At 36.0% G+C, this 25,110-nt stretch overlaps 1 protein-coding gene across 7 annotated transcripts in view; it reads left to right on the forward strand.

The window, feature by feature from the left end:
- Positions 1–25,110, forward strand: part of LOC124365295 (focal adhesion kinase 1) — a 173,040-nt gene that overhangs the window by 72,049 nt on the left and 75,881 nt on the right. For 2 of the 7 annotated variants that reach the window (XM_046821280.1, XM_046821273.1), the window contains exon 1: positions 4,973–5,150. The exons of 4 other annotated variants lie outside the window; for them this stretch is intronic. The gene's annotated coding sequence lies outside the window, so the exon portion shown is untranslated. Of the gene's footprint in view, positions 1–4,971; positions 5,151–25,110 lie in introns of those variants that run through there. One more of the 7 variants, XM_046821266.1, reaches the window with a different exon arrangement.

Consider the following 25,110-nt stretch of genomic DNA (forward strand, 5'->3'; position numbering starts at 1 on the left):
TGAGTGACACTCCGCTATAGTTCTGACAGTGCGATTAATTAGATTGGAATAAACAGCTTGGCGTGACACAAGCTTAGTCAGCGACTCAAGCGGCATTGCTACTGAGTTACTAGTACCTGTGGACGGTTGACACTAGCGCAATCTTGTGTGATCGGGACACACTCGGCTAGTGGCGGGTAGAACATGAGTGACACTCCGCTATAGTTCTGACAGTGCGATTAATTAGATTGGAATAAACAGCTTGGCGTGACACAAGCTTAGTCAGCGACTCAAGCGGCATTGCTACTGAGTTACTAGTACCTGTGGACGGTTGACACTAGCGCAATCTTGTGTGATCGGGACACACTCGGCTGGTGGCGGGTAGAACATCAGTGGCACTCCGCTATCTAGCATGGCGTCTTTATGTGCGAAGTATACATTCTTGAGGAAATCGCAGTCATAAAAGCTAATTATTTTAAATAATACTGGTCTCAACTTTCGATATCACTTTTTTGTTATATATGCCTATTTATAAGGTATAGTAGTTGTAATCGTATTATACTAGTACTTTTTGAAACAACTATGCAGTGTAAACAAAAGTCTATAATTTTATTGTTTATTTTGCTTTATATAGTTTAAAATTTAACATTTTGTGTAACTTTTATGTATTCTTTATCAAGCATACAGTTTTCACACTGGCTAAGTGCTGAATTGTTTGAGTCGACAAAAATAAGACTTTGGCCAATTTTAGGCGTGTGCAAGACGTAAGTATGAAAATGAAAAAAATAAAAATTGTTTTAAAAGCAATTAAGCCATTGTTTTGTCTCGTACTAATGACAGACCCATGTTAAAACCCATTAGAAACTTCGATATTACGGCCGAGGAGGCGAAAGCTAATTGCATTTTACGTGGACAGTTTAATTTTTCTCAGCCAGCGCCTGTTTTAGTGGGATCGAATGACATGTTAGAGAAGGAGTAGAAATGCAAAATGATAATTTTTCACTGTTCAAATTCTTTAGCTGGAGACGTTAAAAATGAACCGTCAGACATGTACATAGTATTCATGTCAACTACAGTCAATGAGGTAGACAGACCAAAAATGCATCTGAAGAAAGACGAGTTATTTTATTTTTATATTTGAAAAGTATATTTAACGCGCTCTGTTATTTGTTTAAGCTTTAAAATAACATATAAATTACTATTTAAAATGTATAAACTGATGCACGAATATCTTTCTACTTTTTGTTGAATTGTTATGATTTTAGTGCTATAAAACAATTAATTTATAATATTTTCTTCTTTTTTATCGTAGATGTTGTTTGCTACATTTGCACAAACCAACTTTTACTTTAATAATTAATGCGGTTTATGCGGTGGTTTAAATCATTAAAATACATGCTAATACAAATTAAAAGCTGGATGTAGTGAAATCTTAAGCTTACCTCATAAGAACTGTAAAACTCTGTTACGCTTTTATTTTTCTTCGTAGAATTATGGAATTGTTAAATTTTAATGGTATGTAAATGCTTGTTATAGTTTCTTGTAAAGTGTTTATTTTATTAATATTCAAACGATAAATGAAAAGTCTGACATGTTTTGAATAACTATTAAAATGCCAAACACTAATACGTGTTGATGCGCTTATTAATGATATGTTTAAAATGAGACATCTAACATAACTGTTCGGGAGAAAATAAGGTCACTAAGGGGTGTGCTTAAGGGCTACAATCTAGATACCAGTACAGACTGCACTTTACAAAATGTGTTCATCTCTAAACTGTGTTCATTTACAGTCTAATATATTTATTCAGCCTTTTAGAATTTCAAAATTTTTGAGAAACAGTTGTAACTAATCGATGGCGTTGTTGAAACTGCATTGAAACTGTTAAACAGAAGTTTGAAGTGTAGACAAAGGTTGAATCAATCATTCGTCAGTGTCGTTCAGCGAATGGCCTTTCTCCAGACAGTAACAGTCGTCAGTACGGTACTTGTGTGTCAGGCACTTCCGTTGGTGGCAAGGGGGGTGGTGAGGGGGAACAATGAGAGGAAAGACATTGTATTGTACCTAGCGTTAACTGCCCCAGGCGTTCACTTGTCAGGTGGACACCTTTCCCTCTGACTCTGCAATGCCGTATCCCTTATTCTCATACTTATATTTTGTCTATAAGTTTTAGATAGTCTACTTTAATTTATTTAATTGTGTATTATTACAAAGAATAAAAAATTACGGAGATTGAACCTAACTATACGGCATTAAAATTTGCACACTCTAAAGATCAAATTTAGCATTAAAAGGTGTTTTGCATAACAACAAAACTCATACTCCTGTATCTATATTTGTTTGTTTCATGGAGTGGTATTAGTTTTAACTTTCGTTAGAGGTGCATTTAGAAAAATAATTTATATGTGGTGATTTATTTAAGCATAAACCATTATGAAAGTACGTACCATACCTGTAGTACCACAAACAGGTAATGCAGGTAATACACAAAATGTGGTTTGCCTTTAACAAGAAATATGAAAGTTCTATGTTACGGAGTTTTGGGTTTTTGTCATTACAAAATGATTGTATTCTTCTTTTTATGTGAACTACCGGGTAGAACATCTTCAGGTGAACAATTAACTTGTGGATAACTGGTGGAACACCTTCTACATGAACTAACTATTGAAACATCTGGCACGCGTATTCAGTTCACCAATATACTGTCGATCACGCCTTGTCTAGTAATTTTTGTACCATATTATTTGGTTTCAAACTTCAACAATGGATAGAGATACGATTAACAATATATCATGTCACTCATTGTACAGATCGTGGTTGTTTCAATGTTACAGCAGGCAATGCTTGTTTCTTTGCTCATTGGTCGTAGACTACTTGTGAACCGAACATTCAACTGTAACTTCTTACCTTGTGACATCGATGTTTGCTAAAATTTAATAGGTGTTGTGTGGTTTTTCGGATCTCGTAAAATTACATTCACAAAAATAAATGTTTTGTTTGATTACTACATACTTTTCTTTTGTCAAATCTAAAACCGATTTCGAGTGGATCGGTTGAAAGGAATATAGACTTTGTTCGTGACAGTTTTTTTATTACCATGCAAGTAACGTAGCAGAAAAAGAGGGGGTACTTTGGTGTTACCCGGTGAGAACCTGGTCACTCTGTCCCTATCTACCATTTGTTGTTAGGTAATATAAGTATATAAATTCATAAATACGTATTATAAATATAAAAAGATAACGAGTGCTCTCGTGATCCAAGCTTAAATTTAGGTACTACCTCCAGGGATGTTTTACTTTCAATGTTTTGGGTCCAACATGATATGGAAGTCGGGAAAGTATCCACCGGAAATTCCCCTGGCCATCATTGCGAGCGTCGGTGGCGCCACCCCGCACTTCTGGTGAAAACATCCCTCGAGATAGTAACCAAATTCAAGCTCAGATTACACGAACGCTAGTAGAGGTTATAACTTTGGTACTTACTAGTAACATATTTAAAATAGCCTAATCTGAATCTACTTATACCGCGTAGTAACAAGAAGTGTATAGGGAAAGAGTGGCCTACTGATCGCCAACATCGCTTCTTTTTGGAAGCAGAGAACAAGAGCCGATCGTCATAATGACATGTAATTTTTACAGTAAGTCAAATATAGTCTATTCTTTTTTAATAATCTCTATAGACATGTCTATATTACAGCGCGTAAACCAAAACAGGGTGTCCACTTACCACCCCAGTGTCAGTGGAGTTCTGGCTGTCACTATTTTAACAGACTAACTATATTGGGCTTGTGGCGTCTTTCTTCAGTGAACATCAAGTACTCTTGTGCTGTGAGTGGCATTCATAGATCTGCGGTAGCACGTCTACTGTGCCGTAAAACTGTAATACAGTATTATTACTACTGAGCAGACGCTACGTTACGTTGCGTTGTTAGAACTCCCAAGTAGCGAGCAAAGACCCATAATGTTGAGGAGCGTTTTAATTTCAGGTGCAAGATAATTTGTGTTTGGGACTCGCCTTTACTATTTGTGTTCGGACCCAATTAAAATAGTGTTAAATCGTTGAGACTCTCTATCTTAAATATTTTTGTTTCAGACTTTCGCTGAAAATAATGTGCAAAGCTTTTTCTGGCCCATGTCCTTCAAAAATTAAAAATGATCTCGTATATTAGAACTTAAAGCTTAGAATGGAAAAAAATTTTAATCGAAATACGATCTATTATTTAATCACTATTTAGAATTGTTGAATTACGATGATCATCATAAATGGAACTTTCTTGTCTATAGGAAATATGATGGGCCTTTCCACTTTTGTAGAAAGTCTATAAAACTATAGTCTGAAATATCTATGAACAATGGTTAGCGCAGTAAATAGATTCAAAATCAGTAGGTCAGGTTGGGAAACACTGGGGGAAATGAAGGAATATGTAAAATCTGTCTTTGGCGTTGGTTAGGAAAACCAATAAACAATGTCACGTTCTTGAATTAGTCAAAGGCGAATCGATTCTTGATATCCCGCATTAATAATCACTCAAATCAGTTAAAACATTGACTATAGCCAATGTTTGTGGCATTGTTATTGAACTGCTAGGACAAATTCTTACATAAAATATTCTTATTTGGACTTAATTGGTCCTGGAAATGCCTCTTGGGTTATGCTAAACTGAAAAAAGTAACAGATTCTAGGTACCTCACTGAGATAAACAATGATTATCAGTTTAGATGTTTTCAGAGACTACTTATGGCGACCTATCCGAGCTTGTGTCCTCGTACAGTCCAGTTTCAATCGTCAAAGTCACCTGAACAAGACAAGATGCCCTCTCTCTCATTACCGGTGTATCAGAAGCGATAAAACCCTTACTTGAGTGGTTAGTGTTAGGTGTACAATGGTAAACATTGAGAGGCTATTTATAGACGGTCTGCTACAGGTTATCAATGGGTGGCTGTCCCCTCCCTCCCACTTCTTACAGAACCTCTCCGACTCGGCCCGAGCTCAGTGTTGTAGTGACTCTCGCGAGAGTCAGACGCTACTGACTTGCGGTCAAGTTCACACGTGCGTGTGCACTTATCCTGGTGTTGTTTCACTGTTGTGCTGCTTTTCACACGAGTTGTGTAGTGTTGTGCGAATACGGTGTCGGTTGCCTATGTTTAACACAATTGGACAGTACAAATTGGTATTTATAATTCTGTTGTTTAATTGAACTGTCTATGTAAAATTTAAAAAGTATTAACTGTATTAGTTACTTGCAACATAGCCGTGTACATAAGGAATCTGTTTATTCTCTGATCTCTTGACGTTTCCAGGACCACTGATACTACTATGTGTTAATATTAAATACCCTGATTGCTCTTAACTGAAATTAACAAATATTAACGATAGTAATGAATTATACTGAAGTTCTTAATATAACAGGGATTTTACATTTATTAGAAATGGAAGAATAATACATTTATCACAAATGTTTGAATATACAAATCGCGCTGTTTTATAATCACGGGCTTTGATTATAAAATAGCTCCGTATTATAATGATACCCAATATATTAATTCCTATCGGTTCAAATGATACATTAAATGTATCAAACACGACATAAATATAGAATACTGTACACCGCTATGTCCTTATGGTGATAATTAACTTACGCGTTAACATAAGTTGAGTTATTTATTTATGTTATGTCTTTTTATGCGCAATCGCTTTTACGATTTCGTAATTATGCTCCAATTCAGTTAATAAATAATGCTGTAGATAAAATTTTGTATTTTATTAGCATCTGATGATTTTGAATAATGTTTACACAGGATTATATGAAACGTAATAATTATGAGTAATATTTTCACACTATTGAAAATGATTCGAATGGTCGAGGCCACAGCAGCAGCTTAGATGTCAACTCCACCATTCATCCCGACAATTGTGGATCGCAATAACACATTCAGTCAACCCGCCACTCGCCATTCCACGTCCCACACGATGGGCGCGCCGGCCCCGCTAGGTTGCTATGCTAATGGCTTACCTGTGTCTCTGTCGGGGGGCTTACCCAGTATTGGGTTGTGTCAACAGTCAACACAGTTTTAAGCAGTTTACACGGCTCCCTGACTAAGATCGCAATAACACATTCAGTCAAACCGCCACTCGCCATTCCACGTCCCACACGATGGGCGCGCCGGCCCCGCTAGGTTGCTATGCTAATGGCTTACCTGTGTCTCTGTCGGGGGGCTTACCCGGTATTGGGTTGTGTCAACAGTCAACACAGTTTTAAGCAGTTTACACGGCTCCCTGACTAAGATCGCAATAACACATTCAGTCAAACCGCCATTCGCCATTCCACATCCCACACGATGGGCGCGCCGGCCCCGCTAGGTTGCTATGCTAATGGCTTACCTGTGTCTCTGTCGGGGGGCTTACCCGGTATTGGGTTGTGTCAACAGTCAACACAGTTTTAAGCAGTTTACACGGCTCCCTGACTAAGATCGCAATAACACATTCAGTCAAACCGCCACTCGCCATTCCACGTCCCACACGATGGGCGCGCCGGCCCCGCTAGGTTGCTATGCTAATGGCTTACCTGTGTCTCTGTCGGGGGGCTTACCCGGTATTGGGTTGTGTCAACAGTCAACACAGTTTTAAGCAGTTTACACGGCTCCCTGACTAAGATCGCAATAACACATTCAGTCAAACCGCCACTCGCCATTCCACGTCCCACACGATGGGCGCGCCGGCCCCGCTAGGTTGCTATGCTAATGGCTTACCTGTGTCTCTGTCGGGGGGCTTACCCGGTATTGGGTTGTGTCAACAGTCAACACAGTTTTAAGCAGTTTACACGGCTCCCTGACTAAGATCGCAATAACACATTCAGTCAAACCGCCACTCGCCAATCCACATCCCACACGATGGGCGCGCCGGCCCCGCTAGGTTGCTATGCTAATGGCTTACCTGTGTCTCTGTCGGGGGGCTTACCCGGTATTGGGTTGTGTCAACAGTCAACACAGTTTTAAGCAGTTTACACGGCTCCCTGACTAAGATCGCAATAACACATTCAGTCAAACCGCCACTCGCCATTCCACATCCCACACGATGGGCGCGCCGGCCCCGCTAGGTTGCTATGCTAATGGCTTACCTGTGTCTCTGTCGGGGGGCTTACCCGGTATTGGGTTGTGTCAACAGTCAACACAGTTTTAAGCCGATTGTTGCAGTACCGTAATCATAGTTAGATAACTATCTCCAGCAAATAGTTACTTATTTAGAAGAATACGTTGTTTAAGCTAAAGTTATTATGATCAGAATTTCAATAAAATAAACCGATACAATGGAGTATAGAATAACCCTACATAACGCGACGATGTCTTAACTACTCATACTAAACCAACAAAGTAACTTACCTGCCAATCATACGTGTTACTATGTCGTATGGTAAAATGTCTTATGATTGTGCTCAGTTTGTTTACAAATTTAGTTATTTCTAATTTTATCCTTTTCGTCCTGGTTACCCATAAGGGAAATTTTGAAAATGTTGGAATTTAGTTTAGTTATAACTTTTTTTACCCCTAAATCAATAGAGTTGTTTTGCATAACAGAAACTATTTACCAAGTTTAACGTCTTTTGGACCTTTCTAACAAAAGTTATCGCACATCATGTTCGGAGAGTCACACATTCAAAACTTTCATTGTGCAATGAGAGGTGACTTTGTTTATTTTGATATTTCATATCTATCCTCGTGATTGTTGTGAAGACACAGTCTGCAGGAGGTGATACCAGGTCTAGGGTTGAGGACACAAACGTGGTAAATCTCCATAATCTTGCTGCATTTGGAAGAATGGAAATAAAAACTGCTTCTTTTCTCTCGATCCACAATCCAAACTGATAGGTTTTGTAAATAAAGTCTTGTTCTCAGAAAAACACTCACAAACATAAATCTTGTTGTAGCAGTGTGTTTATCGTATTCAATGTGCAGTTTGTACATGCGATTTACATAAAATTATGATTATAGTAAGAATGGACGTGGATTTTTTTCATTAAATAAAATTGGAATTTGTATACGAAATCCGACAGTACAAGGATCATTACATTTCAACTTTATAGCACAACCTGTAGGGCATGCTTCGCTGCGTGGTCTTCAACTACGGCAGGCCGGGCCGGGCCCCGTGTTCTCTCTCGTTGTGCTCGCATACACCCTCGAAAAATATGCATTAGATCCGTCGCCTTTGAGTCAACAAAATAAAAAAAGATACATTATCACTTAACAAATATCATGTATTTTGTACAATATTCTGTTCAAAATTAAATAAAAATATTTTTGAATAATATCAATAATTAATAATACAATTAATTCTTCGGTCTTAAAGTGAGATAGGAAATACTAGATACAATTGTTTTATTTATACCATACACTAGTGCTTTTTATGCACAGTATAAATATGCCTAGATGTATTTATATATTTTACATTTACTTTTTTAGTCTGAAAGTAATTAAAATATCTTTAATCTAATAACCAATCAAATACATTTTTAAACATTCAATTTTTCCAGAATTGTTCGACAGACTCGTTGGTCACTCCTAACTAAAAATGTGCCTTTTCGAAATGAAAATAAATATATAATTAAGATAAAATAAATTTAAATTGGTGCCCTTTCAAACTACTATGTGCCAATAATAGAAATTCTGTTAAAAATTGTCGTTGTTTGGCTCCCTATACATTTCATTTTGTTAGTTGATTACCAACATACATAATGTAACACTGTCTTTGTGTTTTGGGAGTTAAAACGCACTAATAATGTTCCTTATTGGAATTTAATTACCAGAGCCCACTTCAGTTATTCTTTGTAGAACTGTACGTTTTATACTAAACCTTCATTCATCATCCATTTTGACCAAAAGGTTGGACATGTTGGATTATTTTTGTCTTAAATCTCTTACACGCCAGCTTGTGGGAAGTGCCTAACGTTTTGTGCCAGTCTGTCAATAAATTGTGAATCGCCTCCTGTGCACATTTTTGCTAAGCCGTGTAATATGCTAATACCGTCAATAATCATCATCCCCGTATTATTCGAATATGACACTTATAATTTTCTCTTCCAGCATGTTGTTTCTCTTCCAGCATGTTGTTTCTCTTCCAGCATGTTGTTTCTCTTCCAGCATGTTGTTTCTCTTCCAGCATGTTGTTTCTCTTCCAGCATGTTGTTTCGGCACGGGAATGTTGACACATATTCGAGCTGTACCATTGAGGGACAACACACAGTGGAGTGTTTATCTGTCTAGCGAAGGCTAATTGTGCTGATAACTGCTTGGCATGTCGCTATTTTGATTGGTTATCACACTGTTACTGTTGGATATTCACGACTGGGTAGTCTAGCCGACAAGGATGATTACTGTGGATTGGGGGTGTTAATGAAACGAGTTTAGCCAACACGTTAGTTACACGTTTATCTGTTCAAACCTATGTTGGGTGTAGGCTATTGGGCTGAATAGGTGAACATTTAAAATAAAATAATTTTCTTCTTTAATTGACACAACAAACTATGTAAAAACTTCATCTTTCATATGTTTTCGAAATATCTAATATCAATATCGCATTAAAGCCAATCGATTGTTGAATAGTGAATATTTTATTTTGATATGCTTAACCCTTTCTATGTTTAAAAGGGTACTGCATTTATGGAATTAATTATTTTTTCACACTTAAGTATAATGTGTTTCACGATTTCGTTTCTGGTGTACAAATAAAAATGTTTCTATGTTTCGCAATATTGGATTTTATAGTACTCTCGTCCTATTATGAATAGAATGATATTCATCTAAATGGTGTAATCACATTTATTGTAATTCATAAAAATACTTATCTTTATTTATTCTTTAATGGTTACATTTATTTTACACAAAATATAATTTAAAACTACAACCTTTGGTTTAGCGTGCATGGTTAAAGTTTGTTTTTAATTAAAATAAAAAACACACACACTGAATACGTGTCGATAATGAAAACGGGTTTTCGGTGTCCATCTTTAAAACATCGTCCGAAGTCATGGACCACACCACCAGATTGACATTTGAACCTAGGTGGAGGCTAAAATGTTAAATAAATCAAAATACTACATTTATTTCATATCAATGATATGTGGTTGTTTAGTACCGATCTGAATGAATAAAGAGAAAGTTAGGGGGAGGGTTATCTAAAACGCATTTTATAAAATACCGTCCCCTGCCTCTATCTATTCTTGTTCATATACTTCAGAAACAAAAGGAACTTGAAATAAATGGTTTTTCACTCACGGTTGATCTGGATAACCCGCTCTTGCATTTTTCTAATTTTATCTCAAGTTTTATCTAGTCTAAGCTTTCTCCAATTCAGTCGTGCCGCCGCTTGTTTCTATTTTTAAAATCATGTAACGTTAGATTCTGAAGAAGTTTCCTCTCCTTCGGGGATTGTTTGTCTGCTTGAAAATGTATCCCCGATATCACCTTATTACTACAATCAAACAAACAAACGAACAAAATCTTTTGTAACTCGACACACTACTTACACGTTGATAACGAATCGTCAGGCGTAAATACGAGCTGACCTCGTAGCTGACCACCGACAATGTTTTGTGAACGGGTTGCATTTGTGATACTCAGATTCTCAGTTATCTTTATCTAGTTGAGTCGGGAAAACTACAACCTGTTGTAAAACACGCTTGTACAACGTTGAACACGTCATTACGTGTCTAAACTTGTCTGCGACACATGTAGCAACTTTGTTGTGAAACACCTGTTCAGTAGTTAAGTGCCTTGTAAAATTAAACAGGCGTAAATGAATTTCGGATTGTATAGACTGATGACTGTTATCAGTTTAGTATACAGTTTAAACCGTTTAAAATAATAAAGATTGGCTCTTTCCTTATGTAAACGTCTACCTGAATTTCATGTGAAGAAACCTAAAAGAGAAATTGTGTCGCCTATATGTGGAAATTCACTTTTTTCTTCTGGAAGCCTCCCTGAAATTGATCTGAAGGAACTTAAAAAAGAAATTGTCTTTCAACTATATGGAAATCGGCTCTTTCGTGAAAAAAATCTCAAACGTAAGTTTAATCTCTATGTAGAAATTGACTCCATCCTTGCTTGTGTTATCATTTACTTGAATTTTATGTGAAGAAGTTTTAAAGAGAAATTGTTACGCCTCTCTGTGTGGAAATTGCTCTATTTTTGTTAAAAGAAACATCCTAGAAACAATCAATTTGTAGCTTGTATGCAAAATATTAGAAATATGTGTTAAGTTAATTTTCCACATCGGGAACGACTTTGTGATTGTCGCGGGTTACGCTCCTACCTATGATAATTCATATTGGACTCTGCGGTCCACCTCCGCTAGTTACACAATCAGGGACGTATTGTAGGTACTGTACTGCCTAGTGCCTTGAATGGTGACGTGGGCCGGCGTGCCGCGCCGTCGCGGTGGGCCGGACCCTCTGTCCTGGCCTGCTATGGCGTGTATTGTCGCTGGCTGCCCTACAAAATACATTTTACGAGCTGAGCCGCCTTTACACCGTACTTCACCCCACTGAGACAGATGGCATAGCGTTTTGGAGTTGACGGTGTCCATTTTAGGTTTGTTTCTCTAAGTGAATTGGAATTTATTATGGGAAAATCCTCAGTTTCTTGAAAAAGACGTCATTTGCATTTATAACTTAGATGTTACGATCAGCTAAACTGTTTCATATTCAACTGTGAGTCACGTTATTGTATGTCCTAAACCGTTTGTGTGAAGTATCATTAGTATGTTACATTTTACACCATTTTAGCCCTTATTTTTTATCAAAGTTTCGAAGCTAAATTAATAATTTTCAAGATACGAATTGCAGTTAATTCAATTAATGATGCAAGTTTTCTACTACAAAAATTGCTATATGACCCATGTATGTAATCTCGTGTGACAGTTTCTAAGGTTCACTCTGCACATAAAAGGGCATTCGTGAAAATGTTCCATTCGCTCAAATGTTTTTCAAAAGTCTAGCTTAGGAGTAAAAAAAATGGGTAAATGTTGTGTCACATAAAATAATTAATTATTATAATCTCTGCTATTCGGACTAACGGTATAGAAATTAGAGTTTCAAGGCATTTAGTAGTTAAGAATTAATTTTTGGCCTTTAGAAACAACCAAAGAGTTTATAGGATGTTATGTCGAGTCCCCTCAAATATCCAACTTTTTATGCTGCTTTTACATTATGAATTTGTTTACACCGTGGAGAAACTGATACATTCAATCTTTATCCACGATGTTCTATGCACGTGTTTAGAAGTGGGATCCTCCACACGTAATACATCTAGACCAGATTTATGGGAGGCTGTGCAGTGGCGTTGATGGCTGAAGTAAAATATCGTAAATCTCCTCTAATTAAGTACCTTTTGATTGAATAGCGTGGCTGATATTAACAATCTTACATTGGAGTCCTTTTAACGTACACTAGAGGTTTGTTGCTTTGGAATATTTCCACTTGAAATTATCTCTGTGCTTTCCTGATTATAGTTGGCGTATAGCATGGATTTATTAAACAGATTATCCAGACTGTCCAGTATGTAGTTGAGACTTCCAGCTAATCTAATATTTATCAACAAGTAGGCTAACCGTGATTTATAAAGGATAATGTTGGGCATAGGTCAGAACATCTTAAATTATTTAAATTATCTGTGTACAGTATAATGAGATAATATATAATAACGGCTTATTTTGTTTTAAAACGATCAGTTGAACCTGTTTGGTTATATAATCTTGACTAGAAAGTATTAATAATATTGCTGTACCTTTTTTATGCACGAATAAGAAACTTTTAGTTTATAAATGTGCTTTAGAGTAATCGTAAAGAAAATCCGTTGAATAACTATCTCTTTACTTTATGACCGTAAGTATTAAATGTAAGGCTCATAATACTGACCTGTATGTTCCTCCCCAAAGTTAGAAACTACAATTATTAAAGTTTGGCATAATAATACATATGAATTTTAATTATGAACTATTCCAAATGTTATATTAATACATATGTTTTCAGATGCTACTACTTGGAGATTCCATATGTAACATCCAGTTTATCCTAATGTCAAAGATTAATCCAAAATATTTATTCATGCATACCAAGTACTGGTATATAGAAAACTATGGACGTTAGCGTTGTATCGCTAGATTGAGCTATGGCTTGTGAGGTATTGTAATTTAAACAACACTTTCCGCATCGATAAATACGTGTCCTTTAAGGCTATCTCTCCACCAGGGTCGGGATCTCAAGGAGACAAACACACTTGTCAAATGACCGGAGTAAAATATACAATATAATAAAGTCGTAGTGACGGTTACCTCCTTGGTAAATAATTGCGCCAATAAATACTCAAGATATTGTTAATCGTCCCCGACTACAAGTAGGAGTATTTCACTATTACAAAAGGCAGTAATTCGTCATTGGACTTAACCAATTTAGGCGTTTTGAAAATGTTGATAGGCAATCAATGACATTAATTTATTGTTGTCCATCACATCGGTACTTTTATAAGATTTGTGCTTATTTTGAGCACATTTAGGCCATTTCAGAGCAGCCTACAGATAGTTACTAAATACGTTCCGACTGTTGTAGATGGAAACTGTTGTTACAAGTGTTGATAAATCACTTAAAAATCTCATCTATGTTTTACAGGGTGTGTAAAATGTTTGTGAACACAATATTTGTTGGTATATACAATCTACAAATGCTATTTTACTATCTGTTTATACATTAACCATCACACACCGAAATTGGGGGGACAGAGTATCGGGAAAATATAAAATGCAAGCCTAAGTCAATATGCATATCAATTAAAAAAAGTATTTTCCTTAAAACACGATGCCGGCAATAAGTCGTAATCTGTTTTATTAATAAGTGGTGGTTGTTGAAATAAAGTCAATATTGCACCTTTAAAAGGTCGCCATTTTGTATAGAATATGCGTTTTAGGAATCTCTTAGAAGAAAAAAGACTGAGTACGTGCAGAAAATACTCTATATTAAAACAAATGTTTTTATGACATATTAGCTGTAAAATACTTGCACTTTTCACCTTCAATTACTTTTCACCTGAAATTTGTAACTTTTATTTCCAATGGAACAAGCAACGCTTTAATAATTTTTTTTAGTAATGCAACCATCCCTGAGAAAATTTGATCATTCGTTTTAAATGCATTTATATTGACCATTAGTAATAAATATAAAGTTATATAATGGTTTTGAATTTCTTTTATTACGTATCTCTCAAGAGTAACCCCCACATCAATGGCAGAAAGGAGTTCCTTGAATCCCGTTTAGATTATAATCTTTGGAGCTTCAAAATAGGCAATAATAGAGTTTTGTTTTGATTTAAATTTTAAAATAAAAGTGTTCAGTTTAAGGATAACATAATATGAGAAAATCTTCGCTACGATTCAATAAAAATCACTGCATTTGAAAATCGTTATAGGCTGGTGATAGACTTCCTGGATTATTTATTGCAGATAATGTTAGTATTTACTGCTGAACGTTGTACACTGTAAGTGTGCAAGGCTGTCAGTGTGTGTTAGACGGTAATTTTCCCTTTACAATGTCCATAACGATGTTTTCAAGGCGAGACATCACTTGCTAGTAAAAGGTACTAGTACCATCGTAATCCTCTCATCGGTCTTTCTTTTACCTTCAAGGTGTGGTTTTTTATAACGAACTTAACCAATGTTTTGGATTTCAATTGTGAAAGTGGCAATTTTCTCCATTTTTAAATACGGCATTCAGTATGTGAATCAATATCAGAGCCATTCCTCGATTTAACTACGGAGGTTGGCTCTCCACAACGAGGTCGAAATGTGTGAAGATGTTAATTACATTAGCAACATTTTGACTCTGTGCGTATTGACAACTTTGATAATAGTCGTACTAAGGGAACTACTGTTTCACATAATTGCTTATTGCTTAATCACAATAAACATAAAACAATTCAAGTAGTCTCTTCTTCTAAAAGTGTTTGAATGGTTTCCAGATATTACAAATAATATTGAGTAGTATTCATTGTCCGCAGTGCATACATTTCACACGTCCAAACCTTTGGATGCTTTAACTCTCCCTGCCTCAAAGACGACGTACGTTTTGAACATTTTCTAATAGCAACCCCTCCTTTAAAAAAGTGACAAAGGAATTTTTGCGGAAATATTAGGTTTTAATTTTGGTTAGTCGATGTTAAGACTAACACACATCATATAAGGCATCATAAACCCAATTAAGAATTCGGGCGTAGCCTACATCCACTCCCGCCGTGTGGGCCACTAACTCGAGATAAACTCGTTCAGGTACTGTTCAAAACAAAAGTTGTTACTCAGCCATCGAAATTCACAATGTCCAATACGCTCTGTCATTTCCAGGATCTTAAGAGTTTTACACGTTTACAAGTATGCATTCCCGCAAAAATGCATATTTTTCAATTTTATTAACACATAATTGAAATCGTTATACGATGTTAAATTTTAATACCCCTCTCAATTATGTAGGCTATAAAATTTTAAATATTTTCCAAATATATCACTTAAATAATTAAATAACTATCCTAGAGCCAATATATTAAGATGTGTATACATTCCTATCTTTAAATCCATCAAGATCTCATTGTTAAATTTAAAATAATCAGTTTCGAATATTACGTAATGTCCACGGATAATGGACGTATGTGGAAAAGTGATGTTTCCCGTCATTATAGGTTTCGTAAAGTGTTTCAACACTCATTAGTGCCAGCTGCTTCAACACTCTTTCTTCTATGCAATCGCATCGCAGTATGTATTAATATTAATATCGACGGTTACATCAAGCGGGCGTAATTATTCCTCTGTGGCAAGGCACGCAAGTGGCCAATGGATGTTGCGGACATTTATGAGTGCAACTCATGCGTTGTCGGAGTTATTACTCTATGGCCACGTGACACGTGAGCGGTTGATGCATTATTCAAGGCGATACCTCTGGAAGGAAGAGCGGGCCCACAGCTACAGCAGGATCCATTAACGTGTGTACTTGTAGTTTGCATTAATAGCGCCGCGGCTGGTACATGAATGGGAGACAGAGGATTCTTCATTACGTTTGTATTTTATGGTAAACGTTAACAGAGAACTTACTTAGGACTTAATTAAATTACACTATTGTATGTAAAACTTCCATGAAAATTTAGCGGTTGTCCTCCAAGCGACTTTGTCAACGAATTGTACTAATTCATTGTGGTCCGGGTAGTACAGTTTTCTTCAGTAATATCTTTAATGTATTCAGAAGATAACGCAACCAGTACTCTGAATTGAGGCTCGGAAAAAGTGATAATACGACCTCAAAGGAAATTTAATGATTGTAAAAAATGAAGAATACGATAGGAATTTTTCTACATAGTACTTAAATATTTGCATTCTCGCATAAGCAAACAATCTAGTGTTTAGTGAAATCGATAAAGAAGTTTCTCTCAAGAAATAAATCGAATGTCAGCAAAGTAGTTTTGGCGAGATCAAAAAAGGAGGGTATCAAGAATGTATAGACTATTTTGCACGAAACTTTTCTACTTGTGCAAGTTCGAATTCGATTATGCCGCTTCATAGGACGTACGTGCATCGTCTTCAAGCAGTAGAGTTCCCGGCTGCAGCCCCCTGGTATGAGTATGGTGAAACGTGAAACTTTTAATACTTTTTGGTGGACGTTGCCTCGAAACTTAGCGAAACCTGTTTCGTGACATGTGGCGTACCTTTTATGCTCGTACGAGTGAATGCGTGTTCTCTTTGAACTAGCCTATAGTAGCGAACATACATGCCACTATTGTTAGCATAACGAAAAAATACTTATTACTTGAAAACTCCAATATTATGTTACAAACTTATCTTCATAAATAGATGATAACTTTGTGCAAACTAGGAAAATATTTATTTATTTAAAAAAATTTAATTTGTCAGTATTTTTCTCAGTATTTGTGGAAATTGCAAATCACGAAACCACTCTAAATTGAGCAGCTCGCACTATTTGGGTATTGATATTTTGGTTAACTTAAGGTTTAAATTACCGATACCTGCAACCAAAAAAATGAGGTTTAATTAATGAGGTAATTTCAAATTATTGTTATCGGTACAACATATTTTGCGTTATTTTTGGAGTACATTACGAGCATGGCTATTCTTGATTTTATGCGTAGTTTTGCCACCGATTTAGCTATTTTGAGATCTAAATTATACCTTAGATAGAGGATATGTCGTATTTCTTTATACAAAAACAATTTAATTTTATTTATCTCTGAATCCGAGTTGACGATGCATGTTTATTTTGGAGCTATTGTATTGTTTCCCCAAGTGGTTTATTCACACTCTGATGCTTATCGAAAGGATATATTTGGCGACACAGCTCTCTCTCCCTCTCTCTCTCTCTCTCTCTACTTTTGTGTCACGAAGTCAGTTTGCTTAACAGCAAAGCCGTGTTCTGACGGCGATCGTACCGTTGCCTGTGCTAGTGACGTGTTTCAGCTCAGACATTCGATCTAAAAAGACAGTTTCCTCATTTCGTTAAAGGTGTGTACGATACTTTTTCGTAAAGTTGATATATATATATATATATATATATATATATATATATATATATAATTTCAATAAACATTGAATCACAAAAAGTACTTGCTCCGCCGGGAGTTGAACCCGGATCTCTCACTTGCCGGGTGAATGTGCTACCATTACACCACAGAGCGCTTACTTTTTCCAATTCAATTATTTTGTATTTGGCCATATCTGTCACATATGAGTTTAAATAAGCAAACTAACATATGATCGGAAGACCAAATACCTGTCAAACGACTTTTATTTACGTTAATATTTACGTTATATATATAAAAGTTCTCCGTTCTCATTTTGTAAAGTGCGGTTTACATAATAGTATACCAGTAATGGTTATTAATAAAAATGTTAAGGATATGTCAGATTTATTTTAAAGCCCTATAACATGCCACACGTTTGTGATAGTGTTCTTAAGATCAGTTAGTAGATGGTTTACATTATGGAAAAAAACTAGTATTTTGTAGTATGTATGTTTCACTTGTAAGAACCAGTAAATAATTATTAAGCTGGTTTCATAATTTTGGTAGAGTCCATACGTATATTGGAATCATCCGTGGTATTGGTATATTTAGATTATGTAGCGGAAGAATTCCTTACCTTTTAATGGTACACGTTGGAGGGATACTCGGTTAAAAGCCAAGTTGCACAATTTGCAAAGAATTTATCGGTTGAACGGGCGTACGCTTTTGTAAATTAATTGCCTATTCAATTAACAATAATTGATGGTTCCTTAACCATTGTCGTTGTACGATTTTCAACGACGTCTCTGAGAAATCATGTTATTAGACAAACGAGCAAGGGCAGGTTCACTGCCACCATCCATCAGCTACCGCCGCGCCGGGGGTGGCGACGTTGCCGGCTGACGCTATCTTTAGGGCCCATTGTCTCCCCTCGTCCTGCTGATGACATCTCTTTCTGGCACTGTCTTTCTGGAAATATATCGGACGTGCGACGCCAGGTTCCGGCTTTCACCAGTTTGTGCGAAGTGTTCACCTTCTTCAGGAATTTGCCAAGCCCTTCTGTTCTAGTGACGTGTTGAGATCGATTGATTGTGTTGTACATTGGGCTCCAGATTTTCGGCTGAATTTCACTGAAAGTTTTGTAAATAAGCTACTTCCTCTTAAACTACAATACAAATGAAGCTAATATGTAAATGTATACCACTCTTTCAAGTTCTTCTATTTATACTCCCTAAAGTTTTGTATTTACAGAATGTATAATATAGAGATGGAAAGCTATGTATTATTTTTTGTCACGATCATTAGATAACTTTCACAATAGAAAAATCTCCGGTATTATATATACAGAGTGTTTGAAAAATAACACTAAAAATCTTTACGGTATTGTGTTCCATAGACTGAGTTAACAAAAAACTAAATGCAACCAATGGTCCATCTTTTTGTGTACCGTATGGTTGTGTTTGTTTTTTTTTAAATTTTATTTTGACAACTAATTAACGAACTTTAACTAAAGTTCAGTAAACCCCTTATGTGCACGGGGTCTACTAATAATAAAGTTTGTTCGAATTTGCAAACATAATATTAAAATTGTGGCAATTTAAAATATTTCAACTGAAATATATATTCAAACGTACTAATTTGACAAAAAAACAACCAAAGTAAGATTTTGTACAAAAATTGAAATTGGATAATAAATGACTGACTTATTGCAATTTAGTGCGACAATGCCTGTTCAATATCAAGTTTCGTCACAACAAGGTAATATTTCAACTTTGGAACAAGTAAAATTTATTTCCATCATGTTACTTTTTTACACTTTTCCTTGTTTAACTATTGAGAATTCGATTGCCAAATTAATCATATTTTTATCATAATTTATATTTCAACATTTAAAGCAACATTTGGTTTGTTAACGCATTTTCTAAAAAAATTATATCGATCACTTTTTATTAACATTATAATTTTTTCAGATATTTTACTTTAAATACTTAAAATGAATGCAATTATGAACATGGAAACATACAGCCGGCAAATGAAAATAAATACACCATTGATTGAATTTAATGTTTGGCTCCTCTTGGTTCATTGAAAATAACCAAGCTCTTGATAATATCCATGGTTTTGAGTGAGAATTTTAGGTCTACTACTTAGTTTCTCCTTATCTACTCCTTGGGAAATATAATTATAACAAACTGGTGGATAGTTGGTTAAACATCTGACAGATAACTGAACAATAGAGTAGAATACGTTTCCACATATAGCGCAAACCCAAAACAATAATGTGTTCGTGCGTGTGGTCCTCAACGAAAAATATCGTAACTTTTAAACAAACAAAGGTAAAACAAAGCAAACAAAGGGTTCGAACGAGTGCGTAAAACTAGCAATTGTGTGGATCAGGTTGTGTTACAAACTAACGGAGATCAGCTGTTGTGGATCTCCTGACACTCTCCAGCGACGCTATTTCTGGCTGCCGCGGCCACACACCTACGTCTGCCATTGTATAATTACTTGGGGATAACCCCCGCCTGGGTATATTTTCATATCGCGTACTACCTCTGTGATTCCTGTGTGGCTCTACTGACACTCTCCAGCGACGCTATTTCTGGCTGCAGCAGCCACACACCTACGTCTACTATTGTATAATTACTTGGGAATAACCCCCGCCTGGGTATATCTTCATATCGCGTACTAGCCCTTTGACTCCTGTGTGGCTCTGCTGACACTCTCCAGCGGCGCTATTTCTGGCTGCAGCAGCCACACACCTACGTCTGCTATTGTATAATTACTTGGGAATAACCCCCGCCTGGGTATATCTTCATATGGCGTACTAGGTCTGTGACTCCTGTGTTGTTCTGCTGACACTCTCCAGCGGCGCTATTTCTGGCTGCAGCAGCCACACACCTACGTCTGCTATTGTATAATTACTTGGGAATAACCCCCGCCAGGGTATATCTTCATATGGCGTACTAGCTCTGTGACCCCTGTGTGGTTCTGCTGACACTCTCCAGCGGCGCTATTTCTGGCTGCAGCAGCCACACACCTACGTCTGCCATTGTATAATTACTTGGGAATAACCCCCGCCTGGGTATATCTTCATATGGCGTACTAGCTCTGTGACTCCTGTGTGGGTCTGCTGCCACTCTCCAGCGGCGCTATTTCTGGCTGCAGCAGCCACACACCTACGTCTGCTATTGTATAATTACTTGGGAATAACCCCCGCCTGGGTATATCTTCATATCGCGTACTAGCTCTGTGACTCCTGTGTGGGTATGCTGCCACTCTCCAGCGGCGCTATTTCTGGCTGCAGCAGCCACACACCTACGTCTGCTATTGTATAATTACTTGGGAATAACCCCCGCCTGGGTATATTTTCATATCGCGTACTAGCTCTGTGACTCCTGTGTGGTTCTGATGACACTCTCCAGCGGCGCTATTTCTGACTGCCGTGGCCACACACACACCTACGTCTGCTATTGTATAATCGATTAGTAGTAACCATGAACACCACTTGGAGAATAATGGTTCCAATACTAGGGACAACTTATATTAATATATGTAAATATTTTTTTTGTAAGCTTTCATCTGATGATAAGTAAATGTACACATTTTGTTGACATTCTGAAATATGTATTTTAATATTGAAATAACCATATTGATGTGTTTCATATGATAAAATTTATCCTGACACATTCCGTCGGAATCGTTGTAACCTTATTTTTTGTTCTTTCCTTCTTTGAGTACAAATTAAACAATTAAATTAAGATTTTATGGTAAATATGGATTTAAACAAGTACGAATTGATCAACTTTATATTATTCTTCAGCTGCCTGATCTAGTAACGATTTTGGAGTTTCATACTAAAAATTGAAAACCTAACATGATCACCTTGATTGGATTTTCAAGATAATATACATGTTAAGAGTTTTTTGTTTTTGGCCGAACATATGTTTTTATAACTTAAAATAAGTTTAAAACCAACGATCTAAACGTAGGGTCTATCTCACTCTAAAGCAGATGTTTGGGACATTATTATATTTGTATGCTTATATGGTATTCAATGTTTTTGCCTTTTACAAATATATCAGTGGCGTTTTTTTGTTATTTTTGTTATTGAATTTCATTTAAAGGGCAAAAGTAAGAGAAATAAGGGTTTTAGACTTATCAATTTTATTCTTTTATAAAAGTAAACAATATACTATATACTGCAGTAATTTATTTAAAAAATGTAGTTGGAATTGGTTATAGGCTATATTTATTTAAGTTGTACAAAAATTAGATTCAGGTTTGTTTTATTAGAATTGCCCGTAATAATAAAATTTGAAAAAATCTTATAAAACTTATATTAGTTTGAGTTTAATTCTAAACAGTTGTATTATATGAAATAAACATTTTAAAACTATCAGTTTTAAATACATTACTATTTTTATTAGGGGATCGCCTTATTATTGTACACTTATTTATTACCTTAGCAGCGATTTCATTTGATACCATTCAATGTTTCAATTGTTTATAAAAAATAATGAAAATGGTATAACAACAATAATATTTGGAAACGATTGTCAAGCGCCAAATTATGTGGAAATTTGCGATTAAAGTCGGCCGGGACCGATCCGGGAAACGGGAAAGAGTATTTTTAAGTGAGATTTGATCCTTGAAAACACATTGTCTTTGGTGATGGTAATATCACTTGATTCGCTTCCTGGATGTTCGAAGCCTCACAAGCGACGAAGCCTGGGAGCCGCGGAGTGTCGTTGACACCCTCACCTGGGCGTGTCTGATCTGGTCGGATAATCCGCTCTACACAGATTAGTTACGTGTGGTGGTAGCGCCGTAAGAGGGAGAGAACAGAGGTTGGATCTAGAGTTGGACAGGCCTGTTGGGGTTTTCACACATAGGTCGGTCTTATGATGGGGTAATCTGTTTTCCGTAGGGTTTCTCTTATTTCATAACCCCAGCCAATACGTTTTCGAGTACAGGAAAATTTTGAAATTGCAATTTTTATATTAGATTCACGCAAAACATCTTAAAATACGAATTTGAATATTGTATACTGTGTATGCAATATAACTGAAGTTTTTCTGTAATTTAATCTTTTTCGTCAGTAATATTTTATTAGAAAACGTCTTTAAATCATAATGCATTATATACTGTATTTCTTCGTAAGGTCTACTTCATTGTTGTAAACATATGTTAATTCTCTAGGTCCCTAATTCACACAGTTCTTGAGTGTATTTTGACTATGATTACACAATCAGACAAAATAACAAATGTAGATAATCTGGTGTGGTCAAAAAGGTTGGTTTCAGTTTACTTTTTTCAGGAAATGTATCTTAAAGGACTGCGATTGTAAATTTGCGATATTACCACATAAAGCAATATCAAATTGCCTTTCAGTGTCTGTACAAGTTAAGAAAATGGTAACATCTAAATCTATGAACCTGTAGCAATAACGAGATCAACTGACGGTACGTATCTGCCAAGGACCGTGATTCAGGGGCTGTAGGTGGTCCGAATATGGACACGGAGACCCCAAGGCGGGCGCCACTGAGGTCATCCCGCTGGCAATGGCAGTCCACTTCTACTGCACGCTCAACCTCACACCTTAATGAACTTTTTACCGATCGTTACCACCTGCTCTGTAAGTCAAATCCTTTTTTGGTCATCGTTTAAACGGTTCCACCAGCCAATATTCATGAGCTAGTTGTTATTCACGTTCAGGGCCATTAGGTTTATGGTAGGTCAAATTTGCATCTCTTGGCTTAAGGTCCCTCGGCTTAATTGTTTTCAGTAAATAGCAACAGTGATTAATAAACTAGTTCTACGACGAGATAGAGGGCGAGTTGAAGAAAATTAGAAGTTGACGATTCAAAATTGATAATATTGATTGTTTATTGTTATTTGCATCTGAACGTGGTGTAGGTCGGGTGATTGATTCATTATTATAAAGAGAAATCTCTTGGGGATAGTGTACGATGGATTTGTGGGATTCCAGAGCTTTATGGCAGTAACTTTCAGAATAACCCTGAGCCTGACGTGAATGTGATTATTCCTTTACAACTCCACTCCGAGTACTTTGCAGAGTGGTTATCTTTCTTAACTCATTTCACTAACACATTTCTATTCCGTGGAATAAGAGTCTGAAAGAAGAAGTAAAATTATATAACTTTCAGCACGACTTCCATACATAAGTTACCCTACATTCTAAAGTTGTTCGTAAATCATCAAATATTTTAAACCTGTATGCAAATAAATTTTCCTTTATCGTCGTAGAATGAACAGCATTTGTTATCTGTAGATTAACAATGCGATGCATAGCCTAGAGCAGCAATTTTTCAAGAGGTTCGTAACAAGGAAATTTCTCTCTTGATAGACACACAATGTTTCCTCCCTCCTAATCTGCGGTTATATAAACTAAAATTGTTTATCTGTATTCTCAATCGCTCTAAACTGTACTAACACTTTGCCCTTCACTGTATCCAAGAAGTGAGACTACGAATATTTTACAGAATAAATTCCCTAAGGAGCCAATAAAATCTGTCAAATAAGTCTGAACTGTTTTTATAAAAACATGTTTAATATCATAGATTAAAATTTAATTGGCGTAAATAAATCCAATAAATAATTAAATTAAATAAAAACACTAATTTATACCCTAACATGGAACGTTCACGAATGTTTGTTTTTATTAGCATTTGTTGGCAGTGTTCTAGTAGTAAAACAGGTAATTTATTATACAACCCATTACTCTTTCGGTATTAGCCAGTCAACAGTGGCAACTTTCACAGCATAAAAGAAATAATATTGAAGAACTAAGGGACTTATATTATTACTTATATTATTCGTACTTATATTATTCATGGAGAGATACGAACCCCAACACTGTGTTCATGTTGAGGTAATCCAACATCAGTGTTTGAGACGATGAATGTGCTTCATACTAGTGGAAGGCTTTGTTTGATGGTGAGAAGTAAAACAATTGTCTGTATTTAATATTTCAATAGCATACATGTAAAGTGATGAAACAATGTCTTCATCAGCACAGTCTGCATTAGCTTTCTGTCTTTTATTGTGTGTCAAATCAGTTGGAATAAAATTGTTTGACCCTTCTTTACATCATATTGGAGAGATTCATTATGTAACGAAGAAGATAGTACACACATTAAATACTTTAATTTTTGCATTATTGTTTTTTAATATTTGGTTTTTCCTGAGTACAGTTATAATAAAGAGATCAAATGTTTAAAAAATTGTAAGGTTTTGAAAGTTATGAATTAGAAACTATAAATGAAAAAAATCTAAAACTTCTCAATTTGTTAATAAAGATGCGTATAACAATCACAAAAGATCTCAAAACCCATGTCAAATGCATTCTTTGTCAATGGTACTGAAAAATGGTATACATAACATTGGCGGTATACGGAAGTCAACGAAAAGGATCATGACTTTAAGTTCGGTGACTTCTGCTTTAAGTATAAGATTTTTGGCATAATGATAATTAGTAGTAATGTGCCGAAGTAGGATCTGGAATCCACCGTAATTTCAACAAAGATTTGAATCGTAGAGCAATCGACGGGATTTTAAATCCCACCTGTA

This window comes from Homalodisca vitripennis, chromosome 1 (genome assembly GCF_021130785.1).
Source record: "Homalodisca vitripennis isolate AUS2020 chromosome 1, UT_GWSS_2.1, whole genome shotgun sequence".
In the NCBI taxonomy this organism is placed as follows: Eukaryota; Metazoa; Arthropoda; class Insecta; order Hemiptera; family Cicadellidae; genus Homalodisca; species Homalodisca vitripennis.